Source organism: Periplaneta americana, chromosome 3 (genome assembly GCF_040183065.1).
Source record: "Periplaneta americana isolate PAMFEO1 chromosome 3, P.americana_PAMFEO1_priV1, whole genome shotgun sequence".
NCBI classification, from domain to species: Eukaryota; Metazoa; Arthropoda; class Insecta; order Blattodea; family Blattidae; genus Periplaneta; species Periplaneta americana.
In genome coordinates this window covers 155,745,062-155,765,774 of record NC_091119.1, presented here as the reverse complement: position 1 = coordinate 155,765,774, position 20,713 = coordinate 155,745,062, and the positions used below count along the sequence as shown (strand labels likewise).

General features: G+C 36.2%; 1 protein-coding gene across 4 annotated transcripts in view; it reads left to right on the top strand.

The window, feature by feature from the left end:
• Nucleotides 1-492: 492 nt before the first annotated feature.
• The window catches only part of LOC138696721 (immunoglobulin superfamily containing leucine-rich repeat protein 2-like), a 39,774-nt gene continuing 19,553 nt past the window's right edge, over nt 493-20,713 (top strand). The window contains exons 1-2 of one of the 4 annotated variants that reach the window (XM_069822053.1): nt 7,335-7,359; nt 11,859-12,005. The gene's annotated coding sequence lies outside the window, so the exon portion shown is untranslated. Of the gene's footprint in view, nt 788-7,291; nt 7,360-11,858; nt 12,006-16,627; nt 16,647-20,713 lie in introns of those variants that run through there. The other 3 variants (XM_069822051.1, XM_069822050.1, XM_069822054.1) reach the window with 3 other exon arrangements.

Sequence of the window (20,713 nt, the reverse complement as noted above, 5' to 3'; positions counted from 1 at the left end):
AGGATCGGTCCGGTTTTTTTTGCCACTACTGTACAATGCATTTATTTCTAAGACAGTTCCTTTTCACTTCTCTATGCCCAGAGCTGTTATAGATGAAATCAGGAAAAGGTGGAGTGTTAGTGAAATGGTAGAGGAAAACGGAAGTACCCCGAGAATAACTATCTGAAACGTCTGCTTTGTCTATCACAAATTCAATGACGACCTGATGGTGAACGAACCCGCGCCGCCTGGATGGAAGACAAGAGCTAAGTGCCAAAAATGCGACTTACAGAAACGAGATAAATATAATTTAGTTGACAGGGAATATAACTTAGGCCTGTCGGATTTGCACTCTTTCACAGCATAAACGTACTTTCATTAAGAGCCGAGGGAGATGCCAATAGCGTCATTGCGGATTCGTCTAATTTCACCCGCCCTCTTACTTAGTCTTCGTTACCATAATTACAATTGAGGTCATCAGCAGTTATCTTAACTGTGGCAGATGTTTCCTATGAACTGTGCAGAACTTCAGGGGCCTAGCTTGGAAATCGTTCGCTAATGTGTGCGTGTCGCGGTATCAGTTTCGTTGTTTGGCCGCCGATGTTCCTCGAGTCCTGTTCACTCAATCGGAAACGTCAACTTGTTGCGCAAACGTCTTTACCGCGGCAGTGGAATGCAGGAGACTCAAGTGTGTTGGCTAGACTTTTCAACGAGGGAATATAGTTTTTCCTTACTTGTATTGTTTTAGTTGAGGACGTCCTCTCAACAGCGTTAGAAGATCCTGCTGTAATGATACTTGCTAAATAATGTAAGTAATTAATATTCTTCAATTATTGTTTCTGTTTTGCTAAATCATCCTTCTAATTGCGTTTAAAGTTATTTCTCATAGTTGATACTAGAAGTATTTGCAATAAAACTATTTGTAACTGAATACCCAGATTACAAATCTAACAAAAATTCAGTATTTGTGATATCAGTACTTTTCAAGTGAAGAAATCAACTTGATCCATGGTGGTATCGGGGCATAGGGGACATTACTACTCCCCAGATTAAAGTGATAGTTTATGGGCTACTGTCTCTCTCTCTCTCTCTCTCTCTAGCATCAAGTATGAAGAAATTATAACCTGAGGGTTTATACACAGAGTGTAAGGGGTGTAAGTGCCGTCCTTTCCACAGTCGTCGGGGACGGTCTACAGCAGTGATGTCAAAGCAAGCGCATTTTTCTGACCTTGGCCTCGTGCGCGGGCATTAAGCGCTAAGTATGCTAGGAGGAATAAGCAGTCTGTTGGATTAAGAAAACAGTGGTGCACAAACTTCAAACGGAACGTGAAATTTAATGTCGTTATTTTTATATGGCTTCTTTCTGTTTGTTATTTTCTATATGGTCTGTAAAACAAAAGTACTAACACCTATTTCTTAGCCTAATATTGCAGTTGTGTTTTAAACGTTAATAACATAATAAAGAGTAAAGAAGGAATATTCACACAAATTCCATAATAACTACAACTATACTGTACTAAGTGAATTAAACACATCATTCATAAAGAAAGTGTTATCCCAAAGAAAGACACTGAATATGATATGATGAGTTGAAATTGATATTGATGGTATCTTTAGCCTTATAAATGTAATGAAAACAATAATATAGTACAAAGTAACGTTGCCTAGGTACAGTATATGTTTTAGCTGTAACTAATATTACATAATAAAACTCTTATCGCATTATGCTTTTAGGTGATATTGGTGCGCAACTTTCTGTTATCAGAATATTAAATTATCTCGAAATCTGCTGAAGCGATAGAGCTGACGTTTTACCAACACATAGGCACATATCTTTTGTTTGTGATGTAACAGTATTTGCTTTGTTAATTCATTTCCTTACAAACATTTTCCATGCGAATATTTTCAAACATTTTAATACACTATCTTCAGTAATACGTATTTACGATATATTAGATTTACGAAAACATTGTTTTAGTACCTGTAAGGCTACTAAAGAAACATATCTGAAAATTTCTCTTTTCTGTAAAAAAGTTGAGAAAATATTCCTTTTGAATAAAAAAGCAAACTTGTGAAAAATGAGCATTAAAATTTAAAACTTACATTCTTATAATGCACTTATACTTCTCAGACAAATCTAAAAATTAACATGGATACAATTTTAATAAGTTCTCTTCCCTTTATCCATTGACTTAGTGCTGGCCATCCCTGTATATAGCTCGACCAAGCGGCATATACTACCTCTTTCGCCTGTCTCTTTCCTTTCCGCTGTAAAACGCTCAGGCTCTCCTGGGCTCTAAAGCGCGCGCTTGCTCCTATGGGCATCAGTTGACATCACTGGTCTACAGGATCAAAAATGTTCATACGACATAGGGTCAAAACTTGGCAGTTTTCCCAGAAAAAAATATTCCTTTTCTTATTTTATTTGCGTTATACTGCTCATATCGTTAGTAAAATTACGAAAACAATTTCATCAGTAGATATATCTACAAAGAGTTCTTGTAATATTAGTTTAAATAAATATTTGTGTGTTCTATTACGTTTTCGTGAAATTAAATAAAAATGCATGCTTAAATTTGTTAATATTTTGGCGTTAGAGACGTGGCACTCCCATTCTCCTCTTTCCTTCCATTTCCCACTCTCCACTTTCCACTTATTTCGTCTATCATCTGCAACAGTTAATGAAATAGGCTGGGGTTTTCGGCTTGGAGCTTCTGGCCCTGAGATTTATCAGACATTTCTCTGAAGATGGGACTTGGCTCTATCAGAGCTGAGGCAGCGTGACGCACCTGTCAGCGTCGGATTCACGAATTCCATCTATGCCACCTGTCAATCATTGAATATAGGGTGCACAATGGGCCGATGTGAGCGTAATTGCATAGAACCGTCCCGGGTCCGGCCCTAAAAAAGCCAAGCCAAATGAAGTTGAGTTACATTAATTTTAACTAAATCTAATTGCTCTTCTCCATTTTCTCTATCTTCTCAATATTCTTGTCTTTTTTCCATCATTGCAGTCCTAATTCCTTGAACCTATGTTGTAGTTGGCCTCCTCATTCTTCTTCTAAATGGTGTCCAATCCTCTTCCAGAGTCTTCTTTTGTCATTCTTTACATATGACCATACAATTGAAGGGTTCAGAGCCGTAATGGGCCAAGCGCCATTTATTAAAAACTGAGAAAGCAAGGGTTAAAGTTAAGTGAATACTATAGTTTAATGAAGATTGACATATCATTTAGTTTTAATGTGTATACTTTATATTATTTGCTATATGTTTCCATTGAATTATGGTAATAACTTTATTTTAACCCTTGTTTTCTACGGTTTTAGTAAATGGCGCTTGGCCCACTATGGTTCTGAACCCTTCAATTCTAATTGATTTTATTTTACAAAATTCAAAATGATGCAAACATTCTTTGTGTAATAACATTAGATTTGTCTGTCTTTGAAATTCTGAGATATATGATTCTCATAAAATCAATTTCTGTAGGTAATAACTCATACTTACATAATTATGAGTGCAAACGAAACCTTCTCAAAGACAAACTAAATTAGGACTTAAAGACTTTTTAATTTCTTTAGAAAATTGATATAATCCGTGGTTCATATTATTTATAAATTTTACGTAACTTAAAATGATCTCATGTGAAATCATGTAGATAGTAACTAATTGAGGAACATTTGCAAATTTTGCTTTTGGTTGGATGAATTACAATCGGTCATTCCATTAAAATTGTTTGTGTTGTTGATATGTTTGGAACGCGAGATCCAGGAACTAAAAACGCTATTCTGAAGCCCTCGTTGTTTGGTGTAATTGACTTCAAGGTCCCACCTCCCCAGTAAATTGTCTGAAAATGTGTTCCCCTTACAAGCTACGAGTCCTGCGTTATGACTGAAGTGGTAATACTTCCGGCTACAAAACTGGCGCTCCAGCGTTCGATTCTCAGCAGGGAAGTGGAGAATTTCCTTTCGTGTAGGGACTGAAAGTGTATATCTCATCTTAAAATTTGTTGTCTTGTATTGTCTCAAGCTGCGAAATCATGCACGGTAGGTACATGACAAGCAAGTCTCGGCTCTTGAAAATATCTAGAGTTAATTAAGCTTGTAAATATAGATTGTTCAGCTGTAAAAGAATGTCTGATAGTTTGTAGAGGAATAGAATAATAATAATAATAATAATAATAATAATAATAATAATAATAATAATAGCCACCGGCGTAGCCTGCAGATTCGGAGCGTCAAATAGGCGTATATACGATTATTGTCCAAGTCGGACAGGTGGCCTGGGTGGCGTTCTTGAACCCGATGCTGACGGCTGGACCGTCCTGTCTCAGCCCTGTCAGCCAGGTCGCAAGCTTGGACCAGTACTTGATAAGCTCTAGGGCCCGGAGCTTCAAGTCCTTCCTATATCAGCTTAGGAAACCCTTTATTTTCTCCAAGACTTCATTTCAATCTGTTTTTAATTATTGCAGATGATGAGTGAAATGAGGGAGTGATGAGGAAGGGAAGTGTGTGAAATTATAGAGAGAAACGGAAATACCAGTTCTGTTCATGTGATCAGAATAAAGTTTTAAAGCTGCGGTAGACTACCATAGAATAAGAAATGAAGGGTTCAGAGCCATAGTGGGCCAAGTGCCATTTATTAAAAACGGAGAAAGCAAGGGTTAAAGTTAAGTGAATACCATAGTTTAATGAAGATTGGCATATGATTTAGTTTTAATGTGCACACTTTATATTATTTGCTATATGTTTAATTGAATTATAGTAAGCACTTAATTTTAACCCTTGTTTTTTCCGTTTTTAATGTATGGCGCTTGGCCCACTATGGCTCTGACCCCTTCAAATGGCAGTGTAGAATATGGTAGTTTTCCTAGTAGCATTCGTAGAATACAATGCAACCTTAGATACACTAAGATTCTGCTAGTTGTATAAACAACAGGCGATGTTATCTATCAGTGCTATTAAAAATGATGATATAATGAGCAGATTCTATAAAATACGGCATGTAAGTTTCTTTCTGACGAATAATACCAAATCTACTGCCATTTCTACCGCAGAATATCCGATTTTCGTATTCTACCAAAGCTAGCGGACCAGTATTGTACAAGGCCGCAACTGTAGAACATAATGAAGGAAGGACTCCTCTTGGGATGACACAGGACAAGTCAGACAAGGATTTCGTACCCAGATAAGGGAGATAAACTCCACTTTCCTACCAAACGCTCAACGCGAGACTGTTAAATAACGTTTTTCAATGACTTATCACTATTTTTAATTCAGTACATTCGCTTTACCACTAACCAAATTTATAATGGCAAATCGTCAAGTGTCCTCCCAGGATCATAATGAACGTTCCTATGCTCCATTACCAATTAGTGATTACTTTATTTAGGCTTGTTTAAATAAATAAAAACAGACTAGGCTTCGGACAATGGAGAATAACACTTCGAAACTAGTCAGCCAGGTAATTTTCTGAAAAGTTAACACAGTAAAGAAGTTGTAAACTTAATCAGTGATTATGTATACAGAACACTGGAGAAATAACAGTTACTATTTTAATTTACTTAATGGCGTGTTCCATAAAATATACAGAAACAACAATATATTATTTATGTATCCGCGTGTTTCTAGTCCCATATACAGCGGATAGATGGCAGGACTGTGACCCATTTTTCTAGTTGCACACCACTTCAGCGGGCCTCGCTATACATGTGTATCTGTTGAGAGTTATGCCATGTACTGGAGTGAGTGTATGTGTAAGTGTTCATGTAAGTGTAGTGTAGAAAATGGGTGAGAATGATGATGAACATGAGGAAGGGAGGCGGGGAAACCTGGTTCCAGCATGTAGCCTATTCCTGCCGAATAGCATCAAGGGTGCCGCTAGGCTTAAAATCCCCATCTGACAGACGAATCACTATCAACAGCGACATATATTTTCTCTTCAAATGCACTGCGAAGAGATTTGAGATTTAACCCAGGCATATTGGTGCACAATCTAGTGATTAGAAGTTGTGCACCGCCATCTCTCCTGGTTCCGAGGTAGAAAGTTTACATGAAAATCTCTGACCCCGCTGTGGATTGAACCCAGGCCGCCTAGTCTATATTTTATGATAATTTATGCTCGACCATGCCGAAACGTAGTAATTATACACCTGGTAGCAGACCTTTAATGCATGTCATTAAAGTACACCTACTCATTAAAGGTCAGGTCTTTCAGCCAATGACGACTCAGGTTACAACTGTTCAGCCAATGACAGGTCAGCTTTCTACCGTTATAAAACCGCAAGTATCGATTATTCTCGGATATGTAATCGAAAGAGAATTAGCGAAAAGTCACGGAGGCTGGAAATCCAATACTGTCGCAGAAGTTTATGTTCTGTTACTATAATAATTAGCGTTAATTGTAAATAATATTCAAATAAATTCAATTTGTCATTTAGTTTTTCAATGTCTAATTTAATTTCAATGTTATCTCTGTAGGTTCTTATGGCCTAGCACGGTCAATGTGGATATCTGTTCCTCGGAAAAAATCAATACTTTCGCGTCTGCGCACATCTCACAACATACGGAACATTGCTGAAGGTCAGATACAATTAAAATTAATAATATCAAGTTAGAAATATGGTCGAGCATAAAAAGTCGTATGAAACTCGCCTATAATGGTAATTAAGAAGCTCGTATGAAAATTATGAAACTCGCTTGCGCTCGTTTCATAAATATCCATACTCACTTCTTAATTACCTTCATTATAGGCTCGTTGCATAATGTACTATTATGTTCTTATTTCACATTTTAAGTACCCCTCTATATAACGGATAACTCATCGCTATGTTAAAATCGGTAGCACTTTGAAGAGAACAACCGCCAGGATCACCACCCGTCCGCCGTAAACGAACACGAGATGGCAGTACAGTCGCTAATGCGATTCAAATGGGAATTATGACGTGACTCCTTATGTAACAACTAGATGGCAGCGTAGTAAACCTGAAAAAAGTTGTTAACCTTAAACCCTATAAGGCCGACCTATCTGGATCTAGGGTACCACCCAGCAGTGGTTCACGTAGCACCGGTGGTACGCGTACCATAGGTTGAGAACCGCTGCTCTACAATGTCTACATCGCTATCACAGTACCCGCGACGTATTTTTTTTCAGGCATAAGTAGGCCTATTGGCTTCTCCTCACATTCTGAGAACAGTTGCTATAATTTTGCAATAGAAGTTATTAATGTAAAAACCAATCTGTCAGGCAGACGACGAAAATCATAACGAAATGACGTGATGTGATCCTTTTCTTTTAATGAGGCAGGAATTCCCCAGCGCCTTCTAAACGTCGCGTCCACCGAGTCACTCGCTAGTAGTGGCCACGCGTTGCTGCGGGACAGACGTGAGTAGCTATTTCCATGTGCTTACACTGTGCTCCACCTTTCACAACGACAGGGGTGTGTTGTGGCGGTCATTGTTCCGGCGATGTTTGTGAAGTGTTTCGTTTCGTGTAGCTGTAAACAAATAACTGTTGGCCTACTGTTCAGGAATGAGTATCTCTCCCAGAGGGAAATTTCATTCTTGAATTAGAAAGGCATGTTAGTCCGACAAGTTAACAAGTAAATGAAAATAAATATCATAGGTCCTTCAATAACTGTCTATTTTTAACCTAATGCGTAGTACAAAAAATTACACTAGGTTATAATCTATGTCTTTATGTCAAAAGCTTCATAATATGCTAACCAGACCTGAAGATGCTATCTTAATAGCGAAAGCGCTAGTCGTATATATGTTTTTATGTGTATAACCTAATGTAATTTTTTTGTACTACGCATTAGGTTAAAAATAGACAGTTATTGAAGGACCTATGATATTTATCTTCATTTTGTTGAATTAGAGTTTAACTTTCACGTTTTGAACAACTACACCTATTCGTCAAAACAAGTTGAGTATTTCTACAACGATAATAATAATAATAATAATAATAATAATAATAATAATAATAATAATAATAATAATGATTATTATTTAAGCTGGCCATACGGCCTTCTCTAAACACTCAACCAGGAGTAAAACTGCGTTACAGAAAACACTACAAATTTACAAAGTACACTACAATTTTACATATAGAACTGAATAACATAATAATAATAATAATAATAATAATAATAATAATAATAATAATAATAATAATAAAATGTAAATAACAAGTAAGTAGAAATCAGACATAATATATAACATACAGAAAGAAAGGAAAAGGCATAATGAAATGTGAACAGCGGTCAAAATAAATGAGACATACAAAGTATAAAAAATAAGACAATTATTGATAATAATAATAATAATAATAATAATAATAATAATAATAATAATAATAATAAATAAGAATAGTAATAATAATAATAACAATAATAATAAGATTATATAATATAGATGTTATTAATTAGAGACAATATGAGTGGTTAACATGGTAAGGGCACATTTTTGGTGTCACAGTCTGATTCTGTTTCTTTTTTCTTTCTATTTTATGAAACAAAGTAAGCTATAGCTAAAATCATAACCAAGTTATATAACGCTCAGATGTTGCCAGATTATTGACAGTTGCGATGTGTCGCCATTAGTGTTAATATACTCATCTTTTTCAAATTATCTCGGATCGTGAACGCTGATTCTGAGTCCTCATGGTGAAAACATTTTCTAATGAAATTTCAACGAGTGCATGGGACCAGTACGTATCCAGCCGTTATGGAAATAAATATAATAAAACATTAATTCTTATGTTAAACTAATAATGATCTAAAAGATTATTCCTTCAATAGAAATAGGAATTTTCACATTAGCTGAAAAGTGTGTTAATACTGGTAAACCTGAAATAAATTTTCTTAAGCCCTTGGACTATCGATCATCACTAGAGCTTGAAAAAAGCATTCGTTTGCTCGCTTGTGACGAGCGAAAAAGTTTACTTGAGTGAAAAAAAAGTATGACTTTTTAAATTTAAATTGCGTTTCTGCATTTCGATCATGCTGACTAATGAAATTTGCGCCTGACTGGTGAGCCACCATGGGATTTTTAAAGCTCTTATCTGTGCCCCCATTAATTGTCTAGTTTCTGTATTATGTGCTAATTACTTATAAATGGCTTTTAAGAAATCCGGAGGTTCATTGCTGCCCTCACATAAGCCCGCCATCGGTCCCTATCCTGTGCAAGATTAATCCAGTCTCTATAATCATATCCCACCTCCCTCAAGTCTATTTTAATATTATAATGTATTATAATATTTATGTGCTATTGCCAATTTTAATCACACGACTACTAAATTCTAAGGGTGCTATGCATAGACATTTCGCTAGCCCGCGCTACGAGCGTGCTAAACTAGCCCCGGCTATTGAGTGATTACTTGTACAAAATTCATATCATAGCATATCGATAACACTGGTTTATGAATACGAAAAACGTTAGTTCGCTGATCATCCACCGGAAGCCCGCGCTAAGAATGTCTATGAATATGGCCCTAAGTGTTTTACAGGATTAGATTATAAAGAAAATACTGTAGGTCTATGTTTAATACTTTCTGAGAGGCCTGTATAGCCTGTACCTAAAATACGGAATTAAGGGAAGTGAAAAAGAAAAAAAAAACGCTATTTATGGCTAATTAAGAAAGGGGAAGATATTGAGGATGATTTGCTACTTCCAACGTCCGCCGGCATACTATTGTATTATTATACTTCCTAAGAGAATCTAATAATTTCACATACATTCACAAACACACTCACGCACACACACGATGATTCAAAGAAATCTGGGGATGGGAGTTGCTCATGCTAAAGTCTTTCGCTTATTTGATACCCAGGCGGCTTCCTTTGCATTGTTATTTAAGTTTTCAAAAGGTTAACGCCGGCGATAAAAGGGAATCGAGTTTTCTTTTAATAATCTATTAATACTTGCCGCGGTGATGGGAGTTTCTAGTTATGCGCTGTTGTGACGTCCCTCTCCTTCATTGTTAAACAATAGAATTGCATGTGCCTAATATATTATACAAACAGAGCACCATAATAGTTAAGACATAATATGTCAACATAGAAATTATTTGACGTGGATGGAACAGCTGCCACTAAAGAATAACAGAATCTGATTGACGACAACGACATGCTGGTTGGCGCGGTACGACAAAGGAATGCTGGGTAGTATCACAGTCTAGTATATACAGAGTGCTATTCATAGACATTTCGCACCACACGCTACGAGCGTACTAAGCTAGCCCCGGCTATCCACTGGTTACTAGTACAGAATTCAAATCATATCCTATCGCTAACACTGGTTTATGAATACGAAAAACGCTGATAATCCACCGAAAGCCCGCGCTAAAAATGTCTATGAATACGGCCCACAGTCACGAAGCTTGAGTTTTGAGAGTACTAGGAACAATAGACTGTGCCGGTACTATTTCGCATTCTCTGTAATGAGGCGATTGTAGCGATTCTAGTGATCAGCAACTATCTATGGATGCATATTTACTACGTATTGAGCTTCGTGACTAATAATAATAATACTACTACTACTACTACTAATAATAATAATAATAATAATAATAATAATAATAATAATAATAATAATAATGTTTTATTTTCGCTGGCAGAGTTAAGGCCATAAGGCCTTCTCTTCCACTCAACCAGTCTTAATCAATACAATACATATTTAAATTACAAACTACACTTAAAAGGTTCTCCAGCAATATTCTTCAATTTAAAGACTAGTAGACTACATATTTATTTAAATTTAGATAAACCTATAAGGTAAAGTAGTAACTTAATTTATGAGCTAATTTAATTCAATCAATTATAATTAATTTAATATTTGGGATAGCTAGTAAAATGATGAAAAGTAATTTAATATAAGCTTACTAGAAGTATGTTACAGGGAGAAAAAAATATATATATAAATCTAAAATATATTTTTATAATGAGAATATTAATGTAATTGCCATTAGAGGTTTTGTAAATCTATTTACAGAAAGTATATACTAGACTGTGGTAGTATTTTCAAAAGTCGAATCAATACTGAAAATAAAGAAAGACATGTTATTAGTCTGTTATTTTATTTACAATGTTACATTTGTTCAGATCAAATTTCTGCGTACCGGTATTTATAGGACAAAACTAAAATTCTTTCAATCAATTATTATCATAATACCCTGCTTTCTTAAACTAACTGCAAATATTGTGAATGAAATCAATACTTTTGCCAAAACAAGCTATGAAATATTTCATATGAATCAATTTTTATCTCGGAAAAGAAGAAAAAAGTAGCAAAATTGTATTAAACGTTTTTGTTTAAATATCTAAAAAAAATAGCCCTCTGAAATTAATGACATACATACACTTCTTCTTTACTTTCTAAAATATTTAATTACTCATTCATTCATTCATTCATTCATTCATTCATTCATTCATTCATTCATTCATTCATTCATTCATTCATTCATTCATTCATTCATTCATTCATCGAGTTTTATTGTTTTATTTGTTCGTCTTGAAAACCACCTAGGGTCGTAGAATTGCTCACTTTTATGATTGTTATATTAAGAATTTTAGATGAGGGCGCAAATAGCCATAGTAGCTGACGCGCCCTTCTTAAACCCTACTACTACTTCATTCATCGAAAAGAACAAATGCAGGTGGCCACAAGTAAGGAAAAACGAACAAAATTGTATTAAACTTTTTTGTTCGAAATATCTCAAAGAATAAACTTCTGAAATTAATGACATTTCTTACGGTTCAATATATGTATATATATATATATATATATATATATATATATATATATATATATATATATATACCTAAATGTGTGTGAGCAACAAAACAAAAGAAAACAACCTGAAATATTCTCATTCAATGACAGGATTAATTTACGTGCCACAAATCTACGACACGGGAACTTTGACGAAGTGAAGGAAGCTTGCTAAAGACTACTTAACTCCAACGCCCTGGTTTGAATTTGCGAGTCTCGAACCTCGTGACTGGCATAGTAACTGCGAAATACTCTTAGGTAAGAAAAGCAGCAAACATTGCTGTGTGACAGGGGTTGAGAGACATGTTCCAGGTTTGAAGAAGGAAACTGTTGTTTGTTTGTTCCTGCAACGAGTCGCCGATTCCACGGGCGTGGCAGTATAAAACGGTACAGAAGAATTTGCATGGTTAGCTCTACTTCGAGATAGTTTAGGATTAGGTTGGTACACTGTGGATTACATAATGTGGGATGATTAAGTTTCGTTAGCACGTCGTTAGCATATCTGAGCAGGTGAAACCAATGCTACGTTTTGTACACTGAGGACCATGGCATTCGAGACGGGACTGATTTGACCTCGTTGTACTCATTATGTTAGACATTTTTAGCGATGGACTTATGTTAATTTTTACTTAATATGAATGTTGTCGTTTTCTGCTACGGAACTAGACACGTAAATGTAAGATACGGGTTTTCAACCAGCGGTCCGACACTCCATTTTACGTAGTTAGGAATGATTGTGATGTTCGCTGCCATGCGGTAGTTGCTTCCAGTCCTTTCTGAGATCGTTAGTATTAAGAAGAACTATTCCACAGTCCTGATCAATATACGCATCCACAAAATTAATTTCTAAGGAAACACACGTGGCTAATGGAGAAGTGATCATCCCCGGTGGATAGTAGAGATTTTGATGTTTTTTTAACACTACTGGAAAATTTGGCTGCATCCCAAACGGCTCCCATTTTCGCCACTCGGCTGACGTTAAGGTTCTGTAACATCTCAGACGGCTCCCGCCCATTGCCAACACAAATTCCTTCCCATTTCTCGTAGTCTCAGGACTTACTTACTGGCTTTTAAGGAACCCGGAGGTTCATTGCCGCCCTCACATAAGACCCGCCATTGGTCCCTATCCTGAGCAAGATTAATCCATTCTCTATCATCATATCCCACCTCCATCAAATCCATTTTAATATTATCTTCCCATCTACTAGAGTTGGGCAACACGATTCTTTTTCAGAAGTCGATTCCAACGATTCAATCATACATTACGAATCGATTCTAACGATTCGTTCACGATTCTTCTCAGTCTGCGATTCCAACTATTCTTTTGAATCGTCAACGAGTTCACGATTCTTCCTACTCTGCTATTCCAACGATTCGTCAACGAACGACTTACAGGACACTTTCCATTGCAAACCACGCGTAGAACAAAAACGTTCTACATCTCTCGCATAGATGGCATAAGAGGCGAGACATTGGATTGCCTCTTTCTCATTGGCTGGAACCATTCAGCATGACCTCTATTAATCTACAAAATTACCCAAGATAATGTTTCTAAATTATAATTTATGAAAACCTTATTACGAAGTACATTTTTTTGCATTACATCTCTATTTAACTATGCACATTTCAGGTTTGTGTTCATTATTTTCAATACTTAACAAATGCAGTACATATTTTGATTTCACTCTCGCTCGGGAGCATTCGACACGGTTCGGAAATGTCCGTTGACAGGTTACATCAAACAACTAATAGAATCGTGGGTTACGATACCATGCCGATTCCTTACTATTCTTTTGAACGACGATTCGTTACGATTCTTTTGAACGACGATTCGTTGATACCACGAATCGATTCTTACGATTCTTTATTATTAGTCGTTCGAATGAACGATTCGTTCACGAATCGATCCAACTCTACCATCTACGTCTCGGCCTCCCTAAAGGTCTTTTTCCCTCCGGCCTCCCAACTAACACTCTATATGCATTTCTGGATTCGCCCATACGTGCTACATGCCATGCACATCTCAAACGTCTGGATTTAATGTTCCTAATTATGTCAGATGAAGAATACAATGCGTGCAGTTCTGTGTTGTGTAACTTTCTCCATTCTCCTGTAACTTCATCCCTCTTAGCCCCAAATATTTTCCTAAGCACCTAATTCTCAAACACCCTTAACCTATGTTCCTCTCTCAAAGTGAGAGACCACGTTTCACAACCATAAAGAACAATCGGTAATATAACTGTTTTATAAATTCTAACTTTCAGATTTTTTGACAGCAGACTAGATGATAAAAGCTTCTCAACCGAATAATAACAGGCATTTCCCATATTTATTCCGTATTTAATTTCCTCCCGAGTATCATTTATATTAGGACTGCTTATCGAAAGTCGGTAGGTATGGTTAAAAATGTATCGGTGTTATGATTCATAACTTATATGAACTGTCCGTCATAATTTAACATAAATCAGGGTTCCCTTGAAGACCGTTCATTATGAAGTTCCAACTGGCCTAAACAGGTAGGTTTTTAAGGCAAATCTATTTTGCGAAGTCGCATTCCATAATGGCACCAGTACTCAACTGGCCAATAAGATCCTCAACTAATTTAATTTTTTCCTAGTTTGAACGTGATCGGTCTTTCTGTGGCTGCAAGCTTTTGTTTGTGTTTCCAATACATTCACAATATTTGCAAAATATTGAGATTGGCAGAATTGAATTCTCTATTGAACTTGCCATGTAACAGGGTGAAAAAGTAATGATTTTATTAAAAATCAGAATGAGTGATTTTTTTACTTGTAATCAAATTAATTTTTTTTATTTCAATATTTTCTTTACTTAAATACTTTTTAATTTATTTTTAATTGGATTTATTGAAGTAAACAAGCTACTGTTAATAACAAATCAAACCAATGACCAAACAGGAGTTAGACTTTTTCCAGTTTTAAATTAAAAAAAAAATCATACTTGAAACATATGAAACCAGAATCTCCGCAACTGAATGCTCAACCTAAAATTCAGATACCAATCAGACCCCTAGTTAATTACATGTTTGCACCAGCATACAAACTAGCTAAATACATTAAAAACATCATCAGAAACAACTTATAATTCACCAATCACACTGCAGTCAAGAACAACACAGACCTAGTCAACCACATCAAGGACAAACACATCCTACTTCACATTAGCATCGTTTGATATCACCAATCTAAACGCTGACATATCCATGCGTGAAACAATAAACGTACTAAGACATATGTTAAAAGACAACAACACATCACAACCACAAATATATGAAAATTTAGAAAATTACTGCATTTCAGAAGATGAGATTTCATTCTTGCTACTAAACCTTGCATTTATAAACCACATACTTTACATTTTGCTTTGGAACCTATGCTACTGTTTGTTGAAAGTTTTATAAAATCTTCCCATATAGGATCTTTTTCCTCCCTACAATAGACATTGTAGCAAAACAAAATTATTAAAACTGTACAGATTTAAGCACAGAAAACATGAGATAACTTTGCTCAAACTGCCAACAGTCATCAGATTACCTGTAACTGACAATGTCCCAACAATGGTCTCAAATAATATATTTAAATATTTAAAAGTTCCAATGGCATAACATTGACCTCACAGAATACATTTTTATATGTTTAAAATACAAATGTGAAAACTAAAAAGTGATTTAAATCAAAGATTGAAAAAATGAGTTGATTAAAAACACTTTGATTTAAATCAATCCACCTCGCAGTATGTAACGCTTCACAGTTGTTCGAGGTAATAATAGGAGAAGACGAATATTCAACCCACATTTGAGGAGAGCTATGACATCCCGGTTCTATATAATTTTCAAAAACACATTCAGAAACTTTGTGAGCGGTAGCACTAATAGATTTTATAGCCATTAAATCTTACTTGAAACAGGTCATGACGTTTTTCAGCTATAAATATGACAGTCCGAATAATAATGTTTGAATGCTCTATCAATTTCTGAATCTTTGTTTATGAAGCCTTCAACTAAACCCACTAACCGAACACTTCTTCACGAACACTGGCTCAAATAGAACATACATCCCTTTCTTTGAGCAGCTGGCCATAACTCATCGACTACGCGGGACCCGTCTGGATGCAACGGTACGAAAATTCTGGGAGCCATTTGGGTTGAAAAATTAATGAGCGGGAGCCAATTGGGTAACAGCGGAAAAATCTCCTCACCTGCCCCTATAAATTGCATGCTGATAGAAAGTAACATTTTGCGGCCATTACGAAACAAGGAAGCGAAATATCTGATGAAGAAGTGTGCTGAAATAATGCTGTATGGACAAAAGGAAAATAAACTTTATCTGAGGTGAAGTTTAATAACATAATTACGGTAATCCATTTAATAGACACTCTGTCTATACAAAGAGGGACCCATACTCAATGTAAGAGGCCCACAATGGTTCTAACAAAGAAGTACTTGGTGGCATGAGTCAGTGTTCCCATGCTGGCCAGACAAAGAATTTGTGTCTCAGTGCAGTAACATCATCGATGGCTTTAGCAGTCTGTTCTCGGAAATCTCACTACTTGCATTAATAAGCATATGCAACAGATCTGGCTAATGTTCTCGGAAACGAGCATGTTTACTGCGACAGATAAGGAAAATACATCGGGTCAGTGATTGGGGTCTTCCGACTGGGCCGAAGTCCGATCATGTAAGTTGTCTTCATTGAGTATAAAAATGAATGTTATTCATTTCTACAGGCGCAGAAATCGTGCAGGGTGAATAACTTTCAGTGTGTTTCATGTTAGAAAATAATTTTCTACTTTAAGAATATTTATCTTTATTTCAGATACGTAACCTGCCAATAACATTGTATTGGAAGAAAATATAATTATACTAGAGTTTTAAAGAAAGTAAGCATTAACAACTTTTTATAATCAATGTCGTCAGAGCTAAATTGAGTATTAGTAGGCTAAGAGAGTGAAAGAGTGAGCGAAGTAGAAACGGAGAGACTGACTGACTGAATAACAGATGAATAGATAGATGAATTAAATTAAATTATGTTTTATTTAACGACACTCGCAACTGCCGAGGTTATATCAGCGTCGTCGGTGTGCCGGAATTCTGTCCCAGTAAATCTACTGACATAAGCCTGTCGCATTTAAGCACACTTTCGATTCCCGCTTGGACTGATTATCTGGTTGTGTTTTTCCAAAGTTTTCCCTAACCGTAAGGCGAATGTCAGGTAATCTTTGGCGAATCCTCGGTCTCATGTCGCCAGATACTACCTCGCTAAATAACCAAGTAGTTGATACAGCGTCGTTAAATAACTAACTAGAAAAATCCGAAGTTGGCGGGATTTTCTCGTTGCCAAACTTCCAGAATATCCTTGAGGTCTTCTCAGTGACCTGTCAAGTCTTTCCAGGGGGTAAGAAGGGGCGGTTGTATTGTCATGCTGACCGCAATATCTTCATTCTAGTGCCAAGGTTATGAAAATATGATACTCCACCTCCATGCTCCCATGCGCCTTCATGGAGTTTAAAGGGAAAACCTTCGGTCGCTGCGTTCGGGGGTGGCTTTGACTACTGCTTGACCTGATTACATGATTGGGTTTCTTCCGAGGTTTTCCTCAACTGTAAGACGAATTGCAGATAATCCCATGGCAAATCGCTAAATACTGTCTCGATGTCACCGATTCCATGGACACTAAATAAGCTGTTAGATAATACAGTATCGTTAAATAACCGATCAAAATAACTGAATTATTTAGTCCAACCTGTCCTGATTACTGTGAGAATACTGAATCAATGTGTCGTTCAGAGATACTGGAACTTCTGTAGTCGTCTTCAGCAAGGTACAGGAGTACAAATTCATTTGCTATTAGACGGAAATAATTGTTAATTTTCCTCCCGAGAATCGAACCCAAATATCAGAGCTTCCTGGTCGTGTGATGAGCATTATGCAATGAAAGCATTTGAGACAATATAGCATAAACTAAAGCAAGGGGTATATATTGCGATAAAAGGAATATCAATTTTCACTTCATTGCTTGTCGAGAATCGAACCTGGAAAAAGGCACTCCCTGGCCGGCGTGGTCAACATGACGCGAGAAACTGCCTGAAACGATAAAAGGAGGGACATTATCAGCCCCTGATGAGAGGGAAAATACAGAAAATTTTCATTTTCCTGTTGGGAATCTCCCTGTTTGTGAGATCAGCACAGTGGAAGACCGCCGCTTGAGGTAAGATAGGATAAATACAAGATGAGGGACACACTTTCAGTCCCGATGAGAGATAAGTTTTCTTTTCGCTACTTAGAATTGAACAAAGTTATCATTTCTCTGCCTAGAATTGAACAAAGTTTTCATTTTCCTTCTTAGAATTGAACAAAGTTTTCATTTCCCTTCTAGAATTGAACAAAGTTTTCATTTCTCTGCCTAGAATTGAACAAAGTTTTCATTTCCCTGCCTAGAATTGAACAAAGTTTTCATTTCCCTGCCTAGAATTGAACAAAGTTTTCATTTCCCTGCCTAGAATTGAACAAAGTTTTCATTTCCCTGCCTAGAATTGAACAAAGTTTTCATTTCTCTGCCTAGAATTGAACAAAGTTTTCATTTTCCTGCCTAGAATTGAACAAAGCTTTCCCTGTCTAGAATTGAATAGAACTTCACTAGTTTTGCATGCAGTTAGAGACAATATTGTTTGAATCATAACTGAAAATTTTTTATCACAAACACATGAAATAAATGATCCATTTTGGCAAAGCTTGGATATTACGTTAATGAAACTTCCAAAATTAAAATAAAAAAAAAAAAAACCTCCAATGTGGAATTGAGTAATATCATGTGAACAGACTCATGTGTTCTAATTATTCTTCTTGCATGGCACTACAGCCCACGGTGGGCCTTCGCCCCCTCTATGGCTCTCCTTCATATTTATCCGCCGACAGCTCCTTCCAGCTCCATAATTCAAATCTTCCCGAATCCCGTTGAACACAATTCCACCATCTATTCTAATGACTAACTCTTGATCTGGATTCTTCTGGATGTGTAGAAAAAATTTGTTTCACTATTCTAGTCTCACATGTTTCTGTTTACATGTCCCAACCACCCTAGTACGAATGCGTTAAAACAATTTATTACCAATCTGTCTTGAATAAGAAACAAGACAATGTTATAATGTTTTTCATTTCAAGCTGTACTTGCAGAACGCACCTAACGTGTGAAAAAAACCTTTTATAGTGCTAATGCAGCATTTAGAAGTACTGTACTAGCTTAAGCAACAATGCATGACACTTTATGGTGCAATCTGTTAGCAGATTTGTGACAATTATGTCCTGAGATGCTATAAAGTTTTACTCAAACAGTGGTGTTTGAAACTAAATATCCAGAGGTTCTGGGTTTGATACTAGACGTAAAATTGGACATATACCTCCTGCCCTTAGGTCATAGGTAATGTTTTGTTATTCTTTTGTCTTATATAACGGACTTGCAATATTCTGATCGCATGGCCAGTCAGTTCGGATGTTGGCTAATATCAAGTGTCGATTCACAATCCTTGAAGGAACGAGGAAGGAATGGTCCTAACAATGCAATACTTTGGAGGGAACCAGTTGGTATAGGCATCCAACAAACAAAAATCAGTGCGCAGAAACCAGCGGGCGTGACTGTCTCGCGCAGATGACGTATGTTCCCGTTCCCAGCATGCTCTCAAGCCTACTGCAGAGGGGTAAGAGGGGTATAGCACAGTCTACTATATACAGTCGCGAAGCTTGAGGTGATTTTTTGCAAATCTCGCGATAAAGCGCTCCAAGCGGTTAGCAACTAGGAAACAATAGACTGTCCACGGTCGACTTTGGATTTAGAGTGGACTGAGTCGTATTTTCATCGAGTGCTAGGTTGTTGCCTATTTCGCATTGATGCTTGTGAAGAAAAATCCTAACATCTATTTCTTATTTTACTTCTAAATGCAAAAAGTGGTTAATAAATAAACAGCAGGAGGGAAGATCTAATCACAAAGAATTAAGCATATCTTTATAATAATATAAAGTTTTGCTCTCTTCATTTCGAAAACACACAATTTATGAATGAAAACAAAAATAAATTAATCTGGAATGCAGTTCCAACTTTATTTGATGTTTCAAATAAACCTGTTCTGTTATTACCTGCAGCTGAGAAACAAAAGCTTTGCACTAATTCTGCGTCTGTATCAGCTGATTCCTTGAATAATATTGTACATTTTCAGACAACTTAGGCCTACGGTTTTTTTCAAAGAATATGTTTTTAATTATAGCTGTTAATTTTGTTGTTATTTTTATTTGTTACTTTACTAGAGACGTAGAAAAAGTAAGTCTGTTAGAATAAAATTTATTGATCGCGTTTTATTTCCAATTCTGGTGTGACTGTTATTGCTTAACCTCATCCCACTTTGTTAACTACGTAAGCCTACACTGCAAGTACCGGTACACGTAAGTTACTCCCATTAATTCATATTTCCATTCTTATTGTTATTATATTATTGTTGTAAAGGGAAATGCAAATTAATATTTATTGGTTTCATAGTTAATTATCGCTATAATCTTGAATGAGTGAAGCGATTATAGTAAATTTCAGTTCGTTTTGCACAAATAAAAATAATATTAACCTATTTCTTGCAGGTATCTTCGAGTTTATGGTGGAATTTAATATACTTCATTCAAATAATAAATGAACTTTATCCATTTAATATTTCAATAATGGAAGGTGTTATTTTTTCTAAAAGAACACGACAACGAAAGTGTAACATATTTTGTCATCTGCTAGGAGAGATCTGTGATGAGGCGATAGTAGCGATCCTAGTGGTGGGTAACTACCCATGTTTGCATTTTTACTACATATTGAGCTTCGCGACTGTATATAGTAGACTGTGGGTATAGAATGCGCGGCGCGAGGAGTTCGAGCTGAGTTTTGTTTGTAGGGTACCTATAGTTGATAGGCTATGTC